This window comes from Enoplosus armatus, chromosome 18, assembly GCF_043641665.1.
Source record: "Enoplosus armatus isolate fEnoArm2 chromosome 18, fEnoArm2.hap1, whole genome shotgun sequence".
Taxonomy (NCBI): Eukaryota; Metazoa; Chordata; class Actinopteri; order Centrarchiformes; family Enoplosidae; genus Enoplosus; species Enoplosus armatus.
This window is the reverse complement of record NC_092197.1, coordinates 4,641,726-4,660,345: the sequence shown is the minus strand read 5'-3', so window position 1 is coordinate 4,660,345 and position 18,620 is coordinate 4,641,726.

Genomic DNA, 18,620 nt, shown 5'->3' with positions numbered 1-18,620 from the left:
AATAAAATCCAATAACATGGAAAATATGATACAGTCTTAAAATCCCAGGATGATGAACAGGAGATGCATGCATGATGCATGAAAGCATGAGTCCACATGTTTCAGTATTCAGTTTAGTGATTTGATATTCTTTGGGCTCTAAAAACTACAAAGTGGAATCATGCTCAAAACCTCTAAAGCAAATATATTATTAGCTGACATTTGCTGATTATTTAGTTGTATTAAAGCCAGGTTTTATTTATTTTACCTAAATGATTATGGCAACTTGTGGTAACTTATGCTGGTAATGGTTTCCTTGGGGAATCCTTCAACATAGGAAAGGAATTTATCACCCTGTGAGTCAGACCTTTTTCCACTTTTTCCAGACTGAAGGAAGGATAACCCCATGGGGGTGGAGGCCTTGTTCTGACTGTTGGGTGGGGGTGGGAGTTGGCTAGTTCACCCCCATCCAACACCCCCCCTTCAAATTGCTTCAGCCTCTCCCCCCAGATTCATGACCAAGTGTGGCAGATGATGGTCACGGAAAAAGCGTGAGCAACAAAAGTGGAGTGCACCTCCGCTGCTGCACAGGAACATTGTAGACATGTTTGTCATGATGGTCAGTTAAGCAGTGATCTGATGTAATGGTACCCAAAACAAGACAGGAAGGAGGAGGAGAAAGAAGAAGAAGAGGAGGAGGGAGCAGAATGGTTATGTGGCATGGCAGTGTCTGCGGCTCTGGTGGTAATGCATCCTAACTCAGCAGAGTTCAGGATGAGGGTTCTGCAGAGCAGTGCTGTGGTCCGCTGTGCTCCGCAGGCCCTGCTGGAGACAACAACATTGCAGGCTCTGATGGCTGGATTCGTGGGTCACGCTACACTCCGTTTTAGAGGGAAAGAGCCTCCATCATCTCCTAAACTTACTGTACACGTGGGCTCTGGAGATCTCCCTCCCTCCTTCCTCTTTCTCCTCTCTTTTTGTGACCCTCCATTTCATCATTTCATGTACTCTTGCGTAATATATTTGGACGCCTTGCTACAACTTTGCTGCCCCCCCCCCCCCCCCCCACCACACATCAACTTAACTTTTTCTCTCTTTCCTCCTTACTGTAAGCTCTCTCTCCTCCTTCCTTGTCAGTCATGAAAATGGAGCATAAAACCAGACAATAGCCGGGCGAAGAATAAGAAATAATGGTGGGTTTCTGACGGTACAGAAAATAATGTGATACTATCGTGTCAGTTTGACTTATTTGCACAAATGGAGAGTGGAAGTTGATCATAAAATACTAAATGAGGGGTTAGGCTCAAATTGTGTTTGCCAGAGCATGTTGCAGTATTGGAACAAACATCTGGCAAACAGCTTTCTCCGCATCCCTTCAACCATGGACTTCTCTCTCCTCTTCCTTGTATTTCCTTCGTTCAACACATCTCTACAGTTCTGTATGAATGTGAAGTGGATGTTGAGATATTGTTTAAATATGTGTGCATTGTACTTTGGGCTACTCCCTTTTTATTTGCCTTTATCTAACAGATTTGTATGATACAATAAACATATTCTCATTAAATTCGGCATGAGAGCAGCATGAATAAGGAAGTCTGATTAATATTATCTCTCTCTCCTCTTGTCTTTGGCAGTTTTATAACAGTCATAAAAGGCTCCAGTTCTCATGATTTGACAGGCAGTCACTTACATGATTTCAGATCACCAACTGTTAACACACAATAAGTGAAGTGTCGCCCCCTAGTGGTGAGAATGAGAAGCCAAATCTCCTTTCGTTGTCTCGCTCCCTATCACAGAAGTTCCAGAAGCAAAACATGTAAACAGATAACATGCGAAATGCTTGAGCTTCAGACAAACGTAAACATAAAACAGACCAATAAATGTGGTGGTGTCACAAGTTACAGACAACTTGTAAACTGAGTGTAAATCTAAAAAAACACGGCTTGGAAATAAATTAAAAATTTAAAACTCCCCAAAGTATTTCCTCGAGGAAAAACATCATGTGCTTTTTTTTCTCTCAAAGAAACCATGAACCAGTGTTTGGCTTCGGGTTACTGTGCATAGGCCACGGTTTCTGATCCATTAGTGCTGTGGCAGAAAATAATGTGTTTACACAAAGTGGTTATACATCTCATCTTTGTCTATGTTCCTCAGATAAACAGTCCCCCCCCCCCCCCCCTCCATACTGCTGATGTGTCACCAGCCCCCCTATTCTTCTTCAGCTCCCCCCTTCTCACACACACACACACACACACACACACACACTCTCTAGCGGTTCCAGATGTGTACAGGGATGATGTCATGGCAGACCGGAGGCATTGGACTCTGATTTCTCTCTTTTTCTCCAGCAAACATTCATCGCAGACGAGGCAGCACGAGGCGGAAGAGCGAAGCGTTGATAAGTTCCCAGACAACACTGTGAGTTGTCAGAGCTATCTCCCTCTGATTAGTCAAGTGGGTAGGTTTTTGTGAGTCACAGCCTGTTTGTCATTGAACTCCCACCAGGGTTATCCACCATCTGAGCCTACAGGCGGCCTGGGAAAAGTGTGTCTACATGTGTATTTCTTTATTTGTGCGCATATCACACTCCTGGTCTACCAATGGTACCTGAACATCCCAAAACGTGTCCTCAACAGATGTGGCTTTGCTCAAAAGGGGGTTAACTACCGATGACACAGAGAATATAAGAGGAGGAGCAGTTGCTGAGTGTTGTGATGGTTGCTAGACAACTGCAGCGTAAATAAATTGCAATAGAAAAAAAAGGGCCATGTAAACTCTGGTCCTCAGTGTGAGGCCTGTCTGAGATGTCTGAAAAGGGGGATGGCTGGTGAGGGATAACATGAGCTGTCCCTAACCCTGTTACACGCCCCAGCTGGACCTGAATTTGGGCCTCAGGCACCAGCTGGAAGGAAGAAACCCACCTACCACCCTGTCACACGTGTGACAGTGAAGACAAAAAGACTTTCGAGTCCGGACATCAGAGCAAATACTGTATACACAGTGTAAAAATAACAATAAAAGAGGTCATGCAACGAAATGAAAGCAACTTGTTCATGGAGGAATTCCACTTACATACTTATTTTGTAACTTGCTACCAAATTAATTTACCACATTTTTATTTGTTTGTTTTTTTAAATTGATTTTCTTTCTCAGTTACATTTGGTATTTTCATATTTTTGGTATCTGTAATTCTGTTGTTGAAGACCATTTCTGTGTCCAGTTCCACACTACATACTAAATCTATATGCAGTGTGTTGAAAATGTCACTGTTTTAGTGTCTTTCAGCTCGTTGTTTTGGTTTCATGGCCCGCAACGTTACTGCTCTCATCACCGGTGTTTACAAACGTAGCAATGTTACTCCATATCTTCTGGATGTGTAAAAAAGCAACTGTTTGCGAACAAGTTCACCATATCAACTTAAAAGGTGAAGACGAATAATAAGTCAATGTTATCTCAGCTTGTTTCCGCTGTCCCCAAATGGCCAAAAAGACAGTTATTGCGGCTTTAAATGTGTGTCCCACATTGCAGTGCAAAAAGAAACGGAGGAGCCGCTCACAGCTGCAAAACATTAAAAACTAATTGTGGTGCTGAGACAGCTCCAGGAACACCTCCGAAAACAAAGACGAACTATTAATTCTGTGGAAAAACATGATGCTTTCTCTTTGAAAAGTTTAACTGTGTGGCTTTCTAAAGTTGCAGTTTGTTTGGCATCTTTCAGTGCACATATTGTCATTTCCTTCTAGCACCACGCAGTAAAATACGTAGATTTGTTTTGTATTCTAACTGCAAAAACAGTATTCTATGACAAGTAGCATATAGTACAAACTAAGTAGTATGTAGTATGAAACTGGGACAACCAAATAAATCAACCTTTTAGGGTGGACATTTTGACCTGCCAGCCACAAGCCTAACTAATACCATTAACAATGGCTGTAGTTCATCAAGGTGTTGCAGTTCCAGGGCTCTGCTATTGTGCATGATGACTCACTGGAACAGATGGGTCATTAATGTCATTAGTTCCACCTGTGCCTGAATCTCTTTAGTCTTAATAACAACGTAGTGCGCACATCTTCAGATTTATTAGGAAAATGTAATTCAGTATCACTACCCACTGTTAACAATGTGAAGCAGCACTGGCACATGACTCCTTTCTGTATTAGTGTTTAAAACAGCTGAGTAGATCAATTTAGCAGCTAATCGCTGACTTTAATCAGATTACTTCACTTTAGCCATGAAGCTCAGCTCTCTAGCCCACCCACATACAACACAGCCTGCATCTGAAACTCTCCTCTCTTCTATAAAAAGATCTTGTGAGGACACAGAACTCAAAGCAAATGATCCAACCAGGCCACAGACAATTGCTTTTGATTCTCTGTTGTGATTAAAAATAAGACCAAATCTTGGCTTTATTTCCACTAAATCCAAATCCCCTCTCTGTTTTTCTCTGCTGGGTGGTTTCACTACAAAGGCAGTGTGACGGATCTCCCAGCTGAGGCTAATCTGTCCTGATCTGTATGGCACCTTTGGGTGCTCTGTTATTCTCAGCCACAGCTCATAATCAAATTATGTTTTGGTATTCAATTGATTTAAGATGTAATCTCTGAATCCCTCTGACACAATGGCTGCTTTGTCGTCCAAAGTTTTCAGAGATGGAAGAAAGGGAGAATCTCACACCTGGCTTTAGTTTCCTGTGATAGTGAATAGTGAATTCAAGCACAGGCCAGAATCTGCCTTTGAAGTTCAAACCTCATGGAGGAAATCACTACTGCACTAGTGATTCCATCGAGCTGGAGAACCACTGGGGCACTTTCAGCATGCTTTCTTTCAAACACAATCACAGCAAGCTTCATATAAGTGATAGATTATTGAGAGGCCATTTGAAATCTTTCCAAACATTCTCAAGTAGCCAGTCTTGCTCCATTTAATAACACTTGCCTGTATTTTTTAGAGGGAAGAAATCTTATTTGTAAAATAAGAAGCCAGCCACTCTGGTCCGACAGTTTCAAGACACAGGCCAATATCAATAGTTCACATATTAACTTTTTCCAATAGGCTGGGACTTGATGGAATTTTTTTTTGTACTTCCCTAAAAGGTCATTTTAATCACAAACATTTGTCTTACTCACATTGCCCTCCTTTCAATTACAATGCTGTTAAATTTCAACTTGAATCACATTCAGCACACAATTTTAGTGTCACAATGGCAGCATTCATGAATGTTAAACGTCTATGCTGGGAATAGTTTTTTACCATTAGGTGGACTTTGTAGCCTCCTTTAAGTGTCCACATCATCCAGTGTGCTGTCAGGTCATTTAGAATATTCTTACAGACCCAAAACAGTATGTAAGATAAGATAATAACGTGCTTGTATTGTTTCTTCACAGGACATGAGGGTGTTTGTCTCCATAATTTGTATTTAAAACAAAGAAAACAACAGAGCTCTTCAGTTGGAATAAAATGTAATGGTAGATTTAAAGCTACATAGAGGAATTTTTCACTAGTAGCTAGCGCTATGGAGCAATGTTTTTAAGGACGGGTTCCATTTTGTTGGTATCTCGTGCACTCGCACATGGCAAACATGATGCACATTCCCAGCTATGGTTTTATGCTGTGCCACTGATGGACAGTTAGTGGCGATAACATGCCAAGAAATGTAGCAATGTGCCAGCAAAAGGAGAGGAAGAAGAAGAAGACGGAGAGCTAATAAACATGGATGTAAACAATACTCGTTCCAAAATATCCACAAATACGGATTTGCAAATGTTTTATGAGGAAAGAACTGCATTCAGCATGTTTGTTAGACCTCAGGAATACAGACAATGTGTTTTGGAGAGAAACAGTGAATGTAAATATAACTTAACGTGTTGACGAGAAAAAGTCCACAGGATGCCTTTAATTTTCCATGAACATAGTCAAAGAGATGTTTTTCTTTTTTCTAGGTCAGCAGAAAAGAGCTGAACGTCCATGAATTAATCATCACTTTAACCTGAGTTACCAATTGTTCAGTTTTGCCTGTTACTTTGTCCACAAAAATATATTTGCGTATGCAGTCAAACACACACTGCGGTATATGCCTTCATGTTGTACATGATGTACATTTGAGGTGGTATGAAGCCACCAGACAACAACACAAGACTCAGTAGGAAACAGAAGAAAAGAGAAGATAGCAGGGAACCAAACATGAGGACACTGCTGGCTGGTGAGGTGGAAGACAAGGTGGATGTTTGTTGTAACCAACTGATGAAATAGCTCTTAAAGCTGAGGCAGGAGGGAAATGCGTTCATGTTTCCTGCACTGTTGAGTAATCTCACAAAGCTGCTAAATCTTGACTAGGTTTGACATTTCTGACACAGAAGACTGCTCAGCCAGAGACATTTCACTGGGCGACTCTGGAAGAAACAAAAACATGAATCAGTTTTTCTAGGTCAGCAAAGAAGAGGAAACATATTCCAGGAGAAGCTTCCCAGATGGAAAAAGTTGCTTGTTTTGGATTTTGCCGTTATGTGATTGTCAAAGAGGAAATGTGGATCAAGCCTGCAAAAGATCACCTGCATTACGGAAACGTTCGATTAATGTTTTGATGTCCAAAATAAAGCTGTCATATTATCAGGTTTTATTGCTGTGTAAAGTTGTATGTCATCTGCATAAGAATGGAAGAGAATACCATCTTTATAGATGATTAATCAGATGGAAATGTCAAAGTGGAAATTCAGATATGTCTTATAATAGATAAATACGTAACCAATCAGAATCAGAATCAGAAATACTTTATTGATCTCTGGAGGGAAATTACACAACAAGGAGGGGAATTTGAATATACAGCTCATTTTTCAAAGCATGACTAAAGATGGGAAACAGGTTGCATTAATACTATGCTTAACCTTAGCGTAACTAGCTTATTAGCCATCATAAGCCACCAGTGTTTTGCCTCTATAATGTAGCTTCTCAGATTTTTCTGGTCGACAAAGTCTGCTCTCATCAATGCCTGCTGTATAAAAACCCCACTGTACCCGACTAGTCCAGGATCAAATGGTAGCCAGACAAAGTTAGCTACTAGCTGGTGAACATAGTGGAGCATTTAACAGTTAAAGATAGGACCCTCATAGGTGGAGACCAAAATAGAGCTAAAAGAAGACTGAATATTGGATTTACATTTGCCAAGTGGCCATAAATATGACTCTAAATGAATGCTAATGTTGCTACATGCCTGCTGGACAGTTTGCCATGACTTTTTAATGTGACATGACATGATCATGTCAGTGTTGTCTTTACTTCTTGTTGTGCTGCCAAGTGGCCAAAAGAAATTTGATGCAGCTTTAAATAAAAAAAGAAATACAAAACTCATCTGAATACAGTTCCTGGGATATTAACCTGAAGCTGAAATAGTAAACATTGGTATTTAAGTATAATTCATTTCTCCTTTCCTCTAAAAGCCCTCTGTAATGCCCTTGTTCCCCATAATCTTTCTTCCACTGTACAGTACATTGAAGTAGAAGTATGATATAAGTATTTTATTGGTGCTCAAACTGTAAATCTCAGGCTGTATTATAAAGTGTTACCAACATTTTTTCACATTCAACTTTAAGTCAAACCATCAACAGCAAGTTATTGAGAATTTATATATATATATATATATATATATATATATATATTTATACATATAATGCTGGTGTAAAGATAATGTTTAGACATACTCTTAATCATATATCCAACCTTTCTTCTCTTTGTCTCTCAAAGGACAGAAAGTAATAAAAACAAAAGAAGTAATCCCTCATTTAGATGCGTGTACTGATTTGCTTTCAGCCAGATTTTCATTAGTGGAGTCTCTGGAATTCGTTCTGTGATTGGTAATCAGTTCTGAAATGAGACAAACCCCGCGGTAAGAGTCATCTCATGAATTAACTGGAGAAGAAATTAGATCGGCTGTCCTTCAGGCACCCTGGGATTTCATTGGTGACAGGGCCTCTTAATTAAATCGTGTTTTTGGGTCAACCAGGGTGGAGGCCATCTCTCAGTAGTAGACAGAGACTCCCTCAGAAGCTGGACCGGCATCCAGCTTTAGTGTATGATTCATAACAGCAACCCTGAGTCATCTCTAAAAGCACCTATTTGGTCACGTTGACTCTTTGGACTTTTGTTACATCAATATAATTTCCCACAGGACTCCTGAATGTAGGACATTGTCCACCCACCAGACCTGTTGGCTGTTTTCTTGGGAAGAAAACTGAATATAATTGGAACAGCGTCAAGCGAAATAACATCAGCAACGAACATAACAGAACATTAAAATGCCAATTTACTTTTTAATTTTCAAGGGGTGGACACAATAACGTGAACACCTGTGGAATCTAATGTTATCTCTATATACAGATATTTGCATATGAAGGCATTATCTGTAGGCAACAGACAAAATGTTGGTATCAGAATCATTCTGGTTCTGTTTTTAGTCCGTTTTTAGTGAGTGGTATTGACCAATGAAGTTTGAGCGGGCTTTGGTTGCAACAGTCCGTGAGGAGAGCAAAAGAGGCCGAACGCATTGGCCAAAATGTAATCTCGGAACCCATCAGCTATCGTCTGACTACGATTTAGCTTTTTATCAACCCATGGGTTCCAAGATTGCTAATCAGACTGTAAACAATGACCAGCACTCGGAAGAAGAAATCTTGGCTCTGGTATCCATTATCCGGATATCCGCTGGCTAGACCGGAAGCCCTGAAACATTGGGCTAAATCGAATGCAATCCAGTGTAGTTTATAACTCCAAATTCTTATTTTGACTGCATCAGAAAGGTGTCAATTAAATTGAGTTTGTCATTTATGAAGTATTTGATGTAGGAGAAACTTTTCATGGAGGAAAGGAAAAGAGTTTTGTGGACAAGCCTCATCCCCATTAGGGTTTTGCCTGTCTGTGTGTATCCGTGTCCTCAGCTTCGAAGGATTGGGGAGGATCTATGCACTTAATTACCCTGGGTTCATTGCTGGCTCCATATGAGCGCGGTTGGGACCATCTCTGGTTGTGCGATGAGTCCTCTGTGGTACGGATGCTTGGAGTCAGAGGTGGTCAAATGGTCTGGACGTTTGCCACAGTTGCAGTCACACTGGGTAGAAAAAGACCTTATGAAATTGTCCAAAGATTACAAAGAGCGGCTGCAGCAACAGACGTTCCTTTGTCCTGCGGTGAAGGCATTCCTTACACTCATACGCTGTGGTATTCACTGTGAATATGCACAGTTTGTTTCCAAATGTCATTTTCCAGAATGGTGTGCGTGCATGTGTGTGTGATTTACTGTGGGACCTATAAGAGGATGATGACACTGAGGGGGGGGGGGTCATATGAACTGTCCCTCTGGTAAAAATGTCACAGTGCAATCTGACCATGTGGCTCGGAGCCACTGTTGAAACCAAATTACAACTCCAGGTGGAGAGGTCAGCGGAGGAATTTCACTGTTGGTCAGTCTTGTTTTTGTTTGGGGTTTTTTACGGGTGGTTTCTTTAGGTGACAACTTCGCTTACTGCCACCTTCTTTCTCACAGGAACTCCCAAGCACACATTTCCAAAACCACACAGAGAGGACTTAAACATCCAGCGAGCTATGAATGGAAATATGGAGATCATCGGGTTACTGATCCCAGAAAATAAGCATTTCTGACATCTATCAAAACCATAGTAGCATGTGGGCGTTTTTTTTTAGTCCTGGTCTCATTTTGTTTCCTCCAATTAACGATACTTTCTATAGTTTCCAAAGAACAAGCTTCTGTTAATAGAGTGCATTCAGAAAAATACTTTAAATTTGCGTAAATGTGTACGCAAATGAAGCAGTGCTGAGCTTGCCACTCTGATAGGGAGCTTTTCCTAGCTCAAGTTTTCTCCATTCAGTGGCAGCATATTTTCCAATATTGCCAAAGAATAAATGGGATGATGCCTGGAGAGAACAAAAAAAAATTAGAGAAAAGGAAAGTGAGAGGGAGTGGGCGGCAGATTTTCTGGTAGATTGTGAGGTGTTTTATGATCTCTGACCCACGGTTGTACGCCTTCGTCTCTAATTAGCAGCAGCTAATTAAAGAGCAGAGATGAGCGGCTAGCAGCGGCCGGGCATGCTGCGGGGAGAGTGAAAAGTATCTGCTGACACCACCCCAGGCTTAGTGTAAACATATAGCACAAAGCAATGAGGCCTTAACCCCCCGCTGTTACAGCTCCGGGAAAGTTATTGCTGAAAATGGTACGTGCAGTGAATCAACTCAAGAGCACATTCAGAGCAAACTTATAGCTCGTTTTCTCCTCTCTTGAACCACATTTACTATCCTTTATGCTTTTCTGAAAAAGATATTTGTCGAGGCCTTATTGCCAGATGGCAGCCCAATAAGGTCACGATGTTGTTGTTGTGTGAGTGGATTGCACAGTGCTGAGTTGTCAGTTGGGACCATAATGTGCAGAATATTATAGAAAACTGAAGCCTCAGTCCAAGAATTATCTCAGTTCTGCTCAGGACAGCATATCTATTCCAGATGGAGGAACCAGCTTCCCACTGATCTCTTTTTGCACATTTCTCTTGGTTTTCAGAGACTTTCTATGTTACACTGGCAAAATGTCTGTGCTTTCATTTTTGGAAATGTCATCATGGATGCCATTGTGTGTTTGTCTCTAATATTAACGCATGGCCTATTAATGGCATGTCTGTCTGTGACTGTGACGTGAAGCTTAACTTGCGCCAGGCGGTCCTGAGGTCCTTCCTTCCCCACGCTTCTCATACGTTGGGGATCTGAAAATGTTCACCAAAGCTTCAGATCTTCCAGTGAAGAAGACAAAGCCACAACAGGCCAGCAGCTGAGAGCTGTTCAGTATTGAAAGATGTTTACTCATTCCAGGCTTGATTTGACGTTGCCATCACAAAGACTGGGAATAATAACCTTCCTCTTTCTGCACACCTGTACTGTATCTGTTCTGTAAAAGAGGTCCACAAGGCCCTCAGGGTCTTCTGGCTAACACTGCTTAAAGGACATGAATAGCATGAAATCATCATCATCAATCGTGGAGTTTGATCTTATGTAGCGACAGCTCCATACAGGAAGTTGGACTAACTTGTGGTATAAAATGCCTACAAGCATCAAAATAGCTTCAACAGAATTTTAAAAAATGAGGTGAAACTAAATCTCAAATTCAGTCCAGGAAAAAAAACAAGTTGTATACGGATCATGCTGCTGTTCTACCATTACACACACACACACACACACACACACACACACATACACACATACAGGGCATGAGGTGACGGCCCTTGATGCGTTTCACAGGCAGACGCCAGCCCCCACCGGCCCTTAATGACGGGACAGACTGGGCTGATCTCCAGAGGTGTGCTTTCCCCATCAGACTGCCTGCTCTCACACCAGGCCAGACAGGAACATACCAGTAATGGAACAGACTGAAACCAGCAGGTAAAACACACTGTGGTGACCAGCCAAAAACCCATTACAACCTTAAAAACCGGCCGCTGAATTTATGCCCCAAGTTTTATTGATTCACTGAGAAAGTTCAACAATGACGTCAGGGTGAGACTGTCTTAAAAAACCTGTGCCGATTCATTGTTTGTGGAGGAGAGTTTAAAGATGCTAACTGAAGCTGGTGCAAATTCTGTCATCTGGTTTGAGTCATGTGGCATCAGTCCCCTCCTCTGGCAGCTGTTGCATGTAACAAAGCTCCATGACGTCAGTACAAAAAGACCCCAAAACATGCATATTATCAGCTGTTCGCAGTAATATAATAAGCAGCAAATTGTTCAATCAATATTGATTAACTCAAGTAAAATATATTCACAGCATGTTTGAAAGGACTTCACAGGGATCTAGAAATCAAAAACCAAAATCATGATGTTTGCAGCAAAATAACTTTTAGAAAATCTGCAGAAGCACAAAATAGAGTCAGATTCGTCCTCTGGGCAACATGAATATCTGTACAAAAATGTTATCTTTTTCTTTTTTGTTGGACATGGAGCTCCTTGTACACTCTGTGCTGTACTGTAATGATAATAATAACATAATAATACTTAGTACTGTAGGTAGAAAGGGATGTGTTGTCTCAGATGGAGTGCATGTTGTTCACACTCAACAGCGCAACACACCTTTTTGTGTTAATTACTGAGAAAGTTCAACATAAATGCATTTGTTGTCTCTACCTCCATAACGGAACAATGTGTTTTTACCTGGTGGAGTTAAGTGTGTGATGAACTGTAGCTGTTTAAATGTGCAGCCACAATCTTAGAACTAAAGGCAAAAAATCATTAGTTTGGTTTATAATTGCCTCAAGTAACAAACAGCACATTATTTGGAATTGAAATAATGAACATCTTGAGCATGTCTCTGCGGGTGCAATAATAGTTAAAAGACCGTCTACAAAAGGTGTGAATGATCCATCAGCCATGGAATGATACTTACTCATAAGTTTGCGAGAAGACATTGTTCTCTTCTCTGACTTATTCGGGCCTAAAGACAGATGGAAGATTAATCGGAGGCAGGTTTAATCTATCCTCAGAGTGAAGTTGAGAGTGGTGTGCTCTTTTTAGAGAAGGCGCTTGTTGCTGTGGGATGACCTGCTCATCTTCACACAGAACAGATGAAGGTGTAGGACTAAGGGGAATTGGCTGTCAGTCAGCTTGTTACAGTAATGTTTTGTATTTTCCAACCCTCTTACGGATCTCTGCTTGTCTGTTTCATCTCTTTGGTGTCTGTTTTAGCACTACAACGCCTTCAAATGTGACGCACATGTTTGCAAACATCTTCTTAAATATTCATTTTACCCCTGCTATCTGTAACATCTGACCAGGGATTACAGATGGAAATGTGCTATTCTAGGCAAACAGGCTAGGCTCCTGCAAACAATGTAAATTGATGAGTAGAATGTCTTTTCCAATTAAACCAATTAAGAAAGCAAAGTAGAAAAAAGCTCTGAATCCTGTTGGAAAGGGAAACTCACTCGCCCCACAGGATTCACTGAATCAATTCATTATATTTTGCCATTTCGAGCCACTGTACAGTGCAGCTTGTTGGGTGCCAGGGAGCAAAGGCCAATTAGACTGTTTGAAAGTGTGTTGGAGGAGGTGAGTGCTGCATCTGCTGCACAGCATGCGCCCGCATATTTCTGTGGGGCAACTGGGACTGATCACAGCTGCAGCTCAGCGGGCCAGAATCAATTGGCAATCCAGATCGGCCTGTGGGCCGGATCAATACATGCGGCTGCTGCACTGTCTGATGGTCAAATGCAATATAACAACAGCAGAGAGTTTAGCAAGAATAATGACAATGTGTATAACAAAGACACCTTTAAGGAGACTTTTATTGAGAACATAAGAGACTAAAATAAAGGCCAACAGAATCCTGAGGTAAGAGCCTTCTCTGAGGTGCAGTTTGCATAATTCAACAATCTCTGCTACCTCTGGTAGCTTCAGTCCCTGAGAAGGCTCTGCATTGTCACTGAAAAATAGTGCAATAAAAAGAAAAAGGGGAAAAAAAAGAAAGAAAAGCACTCTTGGAAACTCCTTTTGTAGTTACCAAAGTTAGACCTTTGGTGGAACATGACTACCATCTGATGGCCAACAGGGGGAACTGCATCCTGATGATGGTCCGAGTGTATCTCTTGCTTCCACCACACAGTATATATTGAAGTACAGGTTGTGTTTCATGACTCACAGTTGTAGATATGAGATTTCTGTTTTTGTTTACAGAGCCTTATATAAGCATATTGACCCACTGCATGATACAGTTGATGGAAACGTTGAGATACAGTAAATTCGGAATATTTTCTTCTGACTATACTGCAGCTCTATACATGTACATGAACACGTAGACTGTTACCTCCTGTCACCTCCTGCTGCTGACTGCTAACAAGAAGACATCAGGTAAACTATAGACAGCTGTGAATTTAAATTCAGTTATTGTGAGCTAGAGTAATATATCCATCAGGGTTACTTCATCATGTGAATGGAAGATCTATGTATTTATATAACCTGTCAATAATGCAGTAAGCCTGTGTTCTTACCATGTGTTTATGGTTACTACTAGAACTGAAATAATTTGTGCAACTACTGTGATAAGTCGCTTAATCACTAGAGTTGTTAAATTAAGCAAAAATGGCAAATATTTTCCAGCTCCAGCTTCTCAAACGTGAAGATTTGCTGCTTTTCTGTGTTTTATGTTATTTAAAATGAGTTGTGGACCATTTAAAGACGTCACCTGTGGCTCTCAGAACTCACATTCATATTTCATAGATTAAACAAGTAATACACTAATTAAAAATGACAATATAGAGATCAAACGGTAATGAAAACGTGTTTTCTGTAGCAACGCATACGCAAAAGAGACATTAAGAATAGGGACATTTGGGCTATTTGTGTGAACAGTAATCTTCACTTAATTAAATCACAAATCTTTATCCGTCTACAAACATCGATAGTGTGTTCTCATGAACACAGAATTAATAATTGTGGATAATTATGCTTGCACTTGCTGTTGGTGCTTATTGATACTGTGTCTAAATCCCCAAGAGAAGGAAAACAAAGACACAAACAACACATCATTTACTTTCCAGGCATATTTAATTGGCACAGTAAACACAATACAAAGTATTCAGTGCTCCAAAACACAAGCATGGGCTACCAAATGGAACACAAACGAAAAAGTGCAAAACACACCATTTGGTAGACCTCACAAAGGAAAAGAAGTCTTACTTTGCAAAGCAGATAAAGTAATGGTAAGACTCCCAATAGTTAAAATAGATGTTTTTCCTTTTTAAACTTTATTTATATATTCATATATATTCTCTCTAATTCCAACGTGCCATTTCCACTGTACAGGCAGGTTACTCCGGGGCATCGACTCAAAGGTTTGTGGTGGTCTCATTGCAGAGAGCTGGCAGGCAGATGGCTACTATAAAGCTACTGCTGCCCTCAAAGCGGTGCCTCGTCAGATTTATCTTCTCATTAATCGCTGAAAACAATTAAAGAAACAAAAGTGGCTCGTTTGATATCTTGACATATCGAGCGAAGGTGAAAAAGCAAACGTGATATTTTTAAGCTTGATTCAGCAGGGATTTGATCGTTCCTTCCATCAAGAGTCCAAATGGTCAATATGTTCATCACTCCTCCATTAACAAGTGTTCGTAAGATGCTGCATCAGATGAATATTTAAGAATGGCTTCATCCAAAACAATGTAATTGTTACTCATATTTGCAGTTAAGGGATTTCAGTCCCGTTTAGGCAGAATAAGCTACAACATAGACTTCCAGCTTTAAAAAAAAAAAAAAAAAAGGAAAAAAAAGAAAAACAAAAAAGAAGCTGAATCTCAACATCATCAAATATAAAACAAAAATGTTAAATCACGTAAGTTATGTGCCGTTGAGCAAGGGGGGAATACAGTGGATATAATTTCTCTCATCTGACGCTTTCATGATTATAAAAACTCTCAAATTTGCCCCCAAATCTTTTGAGATAATCACATCTTAATCCTTTCACCATTCCACAGCTAACACCAGCGTCATTCTTTCCCTCAGAAACCCAGTTAAGGCCCACAAAAGGTGATTCCGGGGTCACATTTCAGTCATAAACTCACAGGAAAAAGTGGATCACAGTATACTTTCATATACAGTAGACAGTTAAGTGGACCATCAGGTGTAAATCATATCTTCATAGGTTGTATTTTTGGGTAAATTGTTGCTTGGACCGAGTAACTGTAAACTAACAACAACTTGCGTTAGACACTCTGATCAAAACATACAATACTAACATGTTTACATACATACTGTACTGTGTGCTTACAGTAAAACAAATGCACAAGACATCCATGACCTACCTATGCATAAGATCATTCAGAAAACAACATTTCGGGTCCCTGTCGTTCTTTACTGACAGTTTTGAGACTAAACTGGGGAACACTGGGAGGAGGAGATCGCTCGCTCGCTGTTAAAAACAGGAAAACATGCTTTCTGAAACCAACAACAACAAAAAAGAGATATTGAAAAAGAAATGAACCACAGGCACTGAACCCAAACAGTAGCATTCAGGTTAATTCAAACAGTACAACCAGGCAATGAGGGTTAACTGAACAGAAAGGCTGGAGGCAAGGGGGCGTGAGCTTACCAAACACCCCCACCGCCTCCTCCGGGTTGCCAGCAGAGGGGCGAGGAGGAAGACAGGGCAAGCATGCAGCACACCACAATGCTGTGAGGCCCCCACCCCCGAGCTGTTGCAAAAGAAGGGGGGGGGGGCTCAAAGCAGCCGAGGGATAGCCTGAGCCGCCTGAGGAGGGAAGGGCCGTGGAGGTGGGGGGGAGGGGGTTGTGGTCAGAGAGAGGAACAGACACCAGTGACAAGACAAGAATTCGTAGGATGAGTGATGGCGAGTGATGACCCATCATCCATCTCTTTTCCCTCCAGTTGGTCCTGGATGTGTGGGGGTGACGGTGTTGTGGAGAAAAAGGGACAATACAACACACAAGACCTTTTAAAAGAAGACTTACACACAAGCATTCGGATCAAACAAACCAAACACACGATAAACCAGAAGCACATGACATACAGATAGATGATTAGCACCTTCACTTCTTCCATTTCCAGTTGGGTGAAACCTGCAAATATGGAGCTGATTTTAGTGGGAGGGGTGGACATGAGAGTTTTAAAAGCCCCAGATGAAGGTAGATGAGCTCAGGATGATTCTCTTCTGAGTGAGCGAGGAGTCTCTCACAAACACGCCGCTGGATGAAGGTGTTTGACAGCCGGCCTTCTGTCCTTTAGGCTCCTGCTGGTCTCCGTCCTGTCTCTGACCACACCCTCTGCCATTTGTGTGTGTGTGTACGTGTGTGCAATGGGGGGAGAAGGTAAGGAAAAAGAGAAGTGGCATAGCCAAGGGGAGGGGGGCGTTCAGAGCGAGGAAGCCAACAGCCACGTTCATGACCGCGCGTGGTGCAAGCGGAGTTAGTTACATTAAGAAGCAAAGCTTTGCTGAAAACAACAAAACAGCAAATTGAATACTGTGGTTGTGACTGCTGTATGGGTGTTAAGAATGGAAAAGGTTATGAGCGCTAAAATTTAGATGGATTTCTCTTATCGTCGCTTCACATCGCAGACTTCTGCAGAGGAAGCGCAACAGTGCCGATAAGTTTTATTTTTTTTGTAATGGTTTGGAAAAATTGAGATGCGTTCTAATCGGCCGTCTCTCTCGTTTAGATTCAGGTCATCTTTCACTTTCTCTCTCTGACTCTGTGAGCGCGTGAGGAACGTGGTGGTTTCTCCGAGGCTGCTTGCCCTGCCATTCCTCAGCCAGCCTCACACTTTTAGGAATCTGCAATTCAAAAAAAAAAAAAAAAAAAGAAATACGAACAAACAAACAAAAAAAAAAAACGACAAAAAGAAAAGTTAGAAAGGAAAATCGAGTAAAAAGACAGCAACCCACATATTCAGATATGGAGAGGAGGAAGAAAGAAGTCATTGCATATATAAAACTACTTTAAACTGATGTAATCTGCACATACTGTATGTGTGACAGACCTGCATTAACCCAAAGATGTGTCTGTTTATCTGAGAAACTTTCAGCTTATTAGTTTTCATCTGGCTTGAATGCATGTTAGAATGCAGCCACTTTACTTTGTCACAACATGCTGAAGTCATGTCATGACAAGGACAAAAAAATCCCGCACTGCAAACGCTCCTCAATAAAAAGTAAAGGAGGCCTGAAATGTGTATTTACAGCGCTGATGTAAAATGACATCCTGCACGTAAGGACCCCCCGCTGTGCCAGTAACAAGCCATCCAAGCCCATTAAAGTGTGACAGGAAGTGAAAACAAAGGCTTACTTAATGAGTTATGAAAGACATGATTTCGGAGTCAATCTTGAAAAAGTAGCACAGAATATCTTCTTGTAGTGGTGAAATGAAATGACACACACACACACACACACACACACACACACACCATGCTGTTACAGTACATGCACCGTTGACAGAGGTGCTGCTCAAAGACCCGTGCAAGAAACCACAAGGCTTTAAAGTCATGACCGGCTCCATATCTCAGCCCAGTCTCACCATATAGCTTAGCACAGCTAATTCTCAGTCCTTGATTCCTTTAACACTGGCCTGGAGAAAAGGACCAGAACAGGCCAACACTATCATTATCAAAAGGTGGATTAAAAAAGAAAAGAAGACACAATTTAAGGGGGCTATTAGTTACTCATTTGATCAATCACTTTATAAAATTACCCCTAACCAGGGGGGAATAATTACTTTCTTGTTGTAACAGCACTATGATTAACCTATAGCATGCAACATTTGAGGAGGGTGGGGGGGGTGGGGCGCAATTTTTATTTACTTATTTTTTTCTGTTTAGCCTACAAAAATATCTTTTAATATGTATTCATATTTTACAGCAGATTTAAAATTACATTTGCATGATTGCATATCGAGCATGCTTTCTTTTTAGGTACAACAAGTGACCAAAACACAATAACTTGACGTTCATTGTCACTTCAGATGGTGCATACATTCACTCGGCTGGGTTTAGTGATTTATTACCACACTGACTCAAATATTTGACCGAGGTCTCGGAACAGACTCTTGATTGAAATTCTAAATCTTAACAAAAAATATTAAAAAACAAAACAAAAA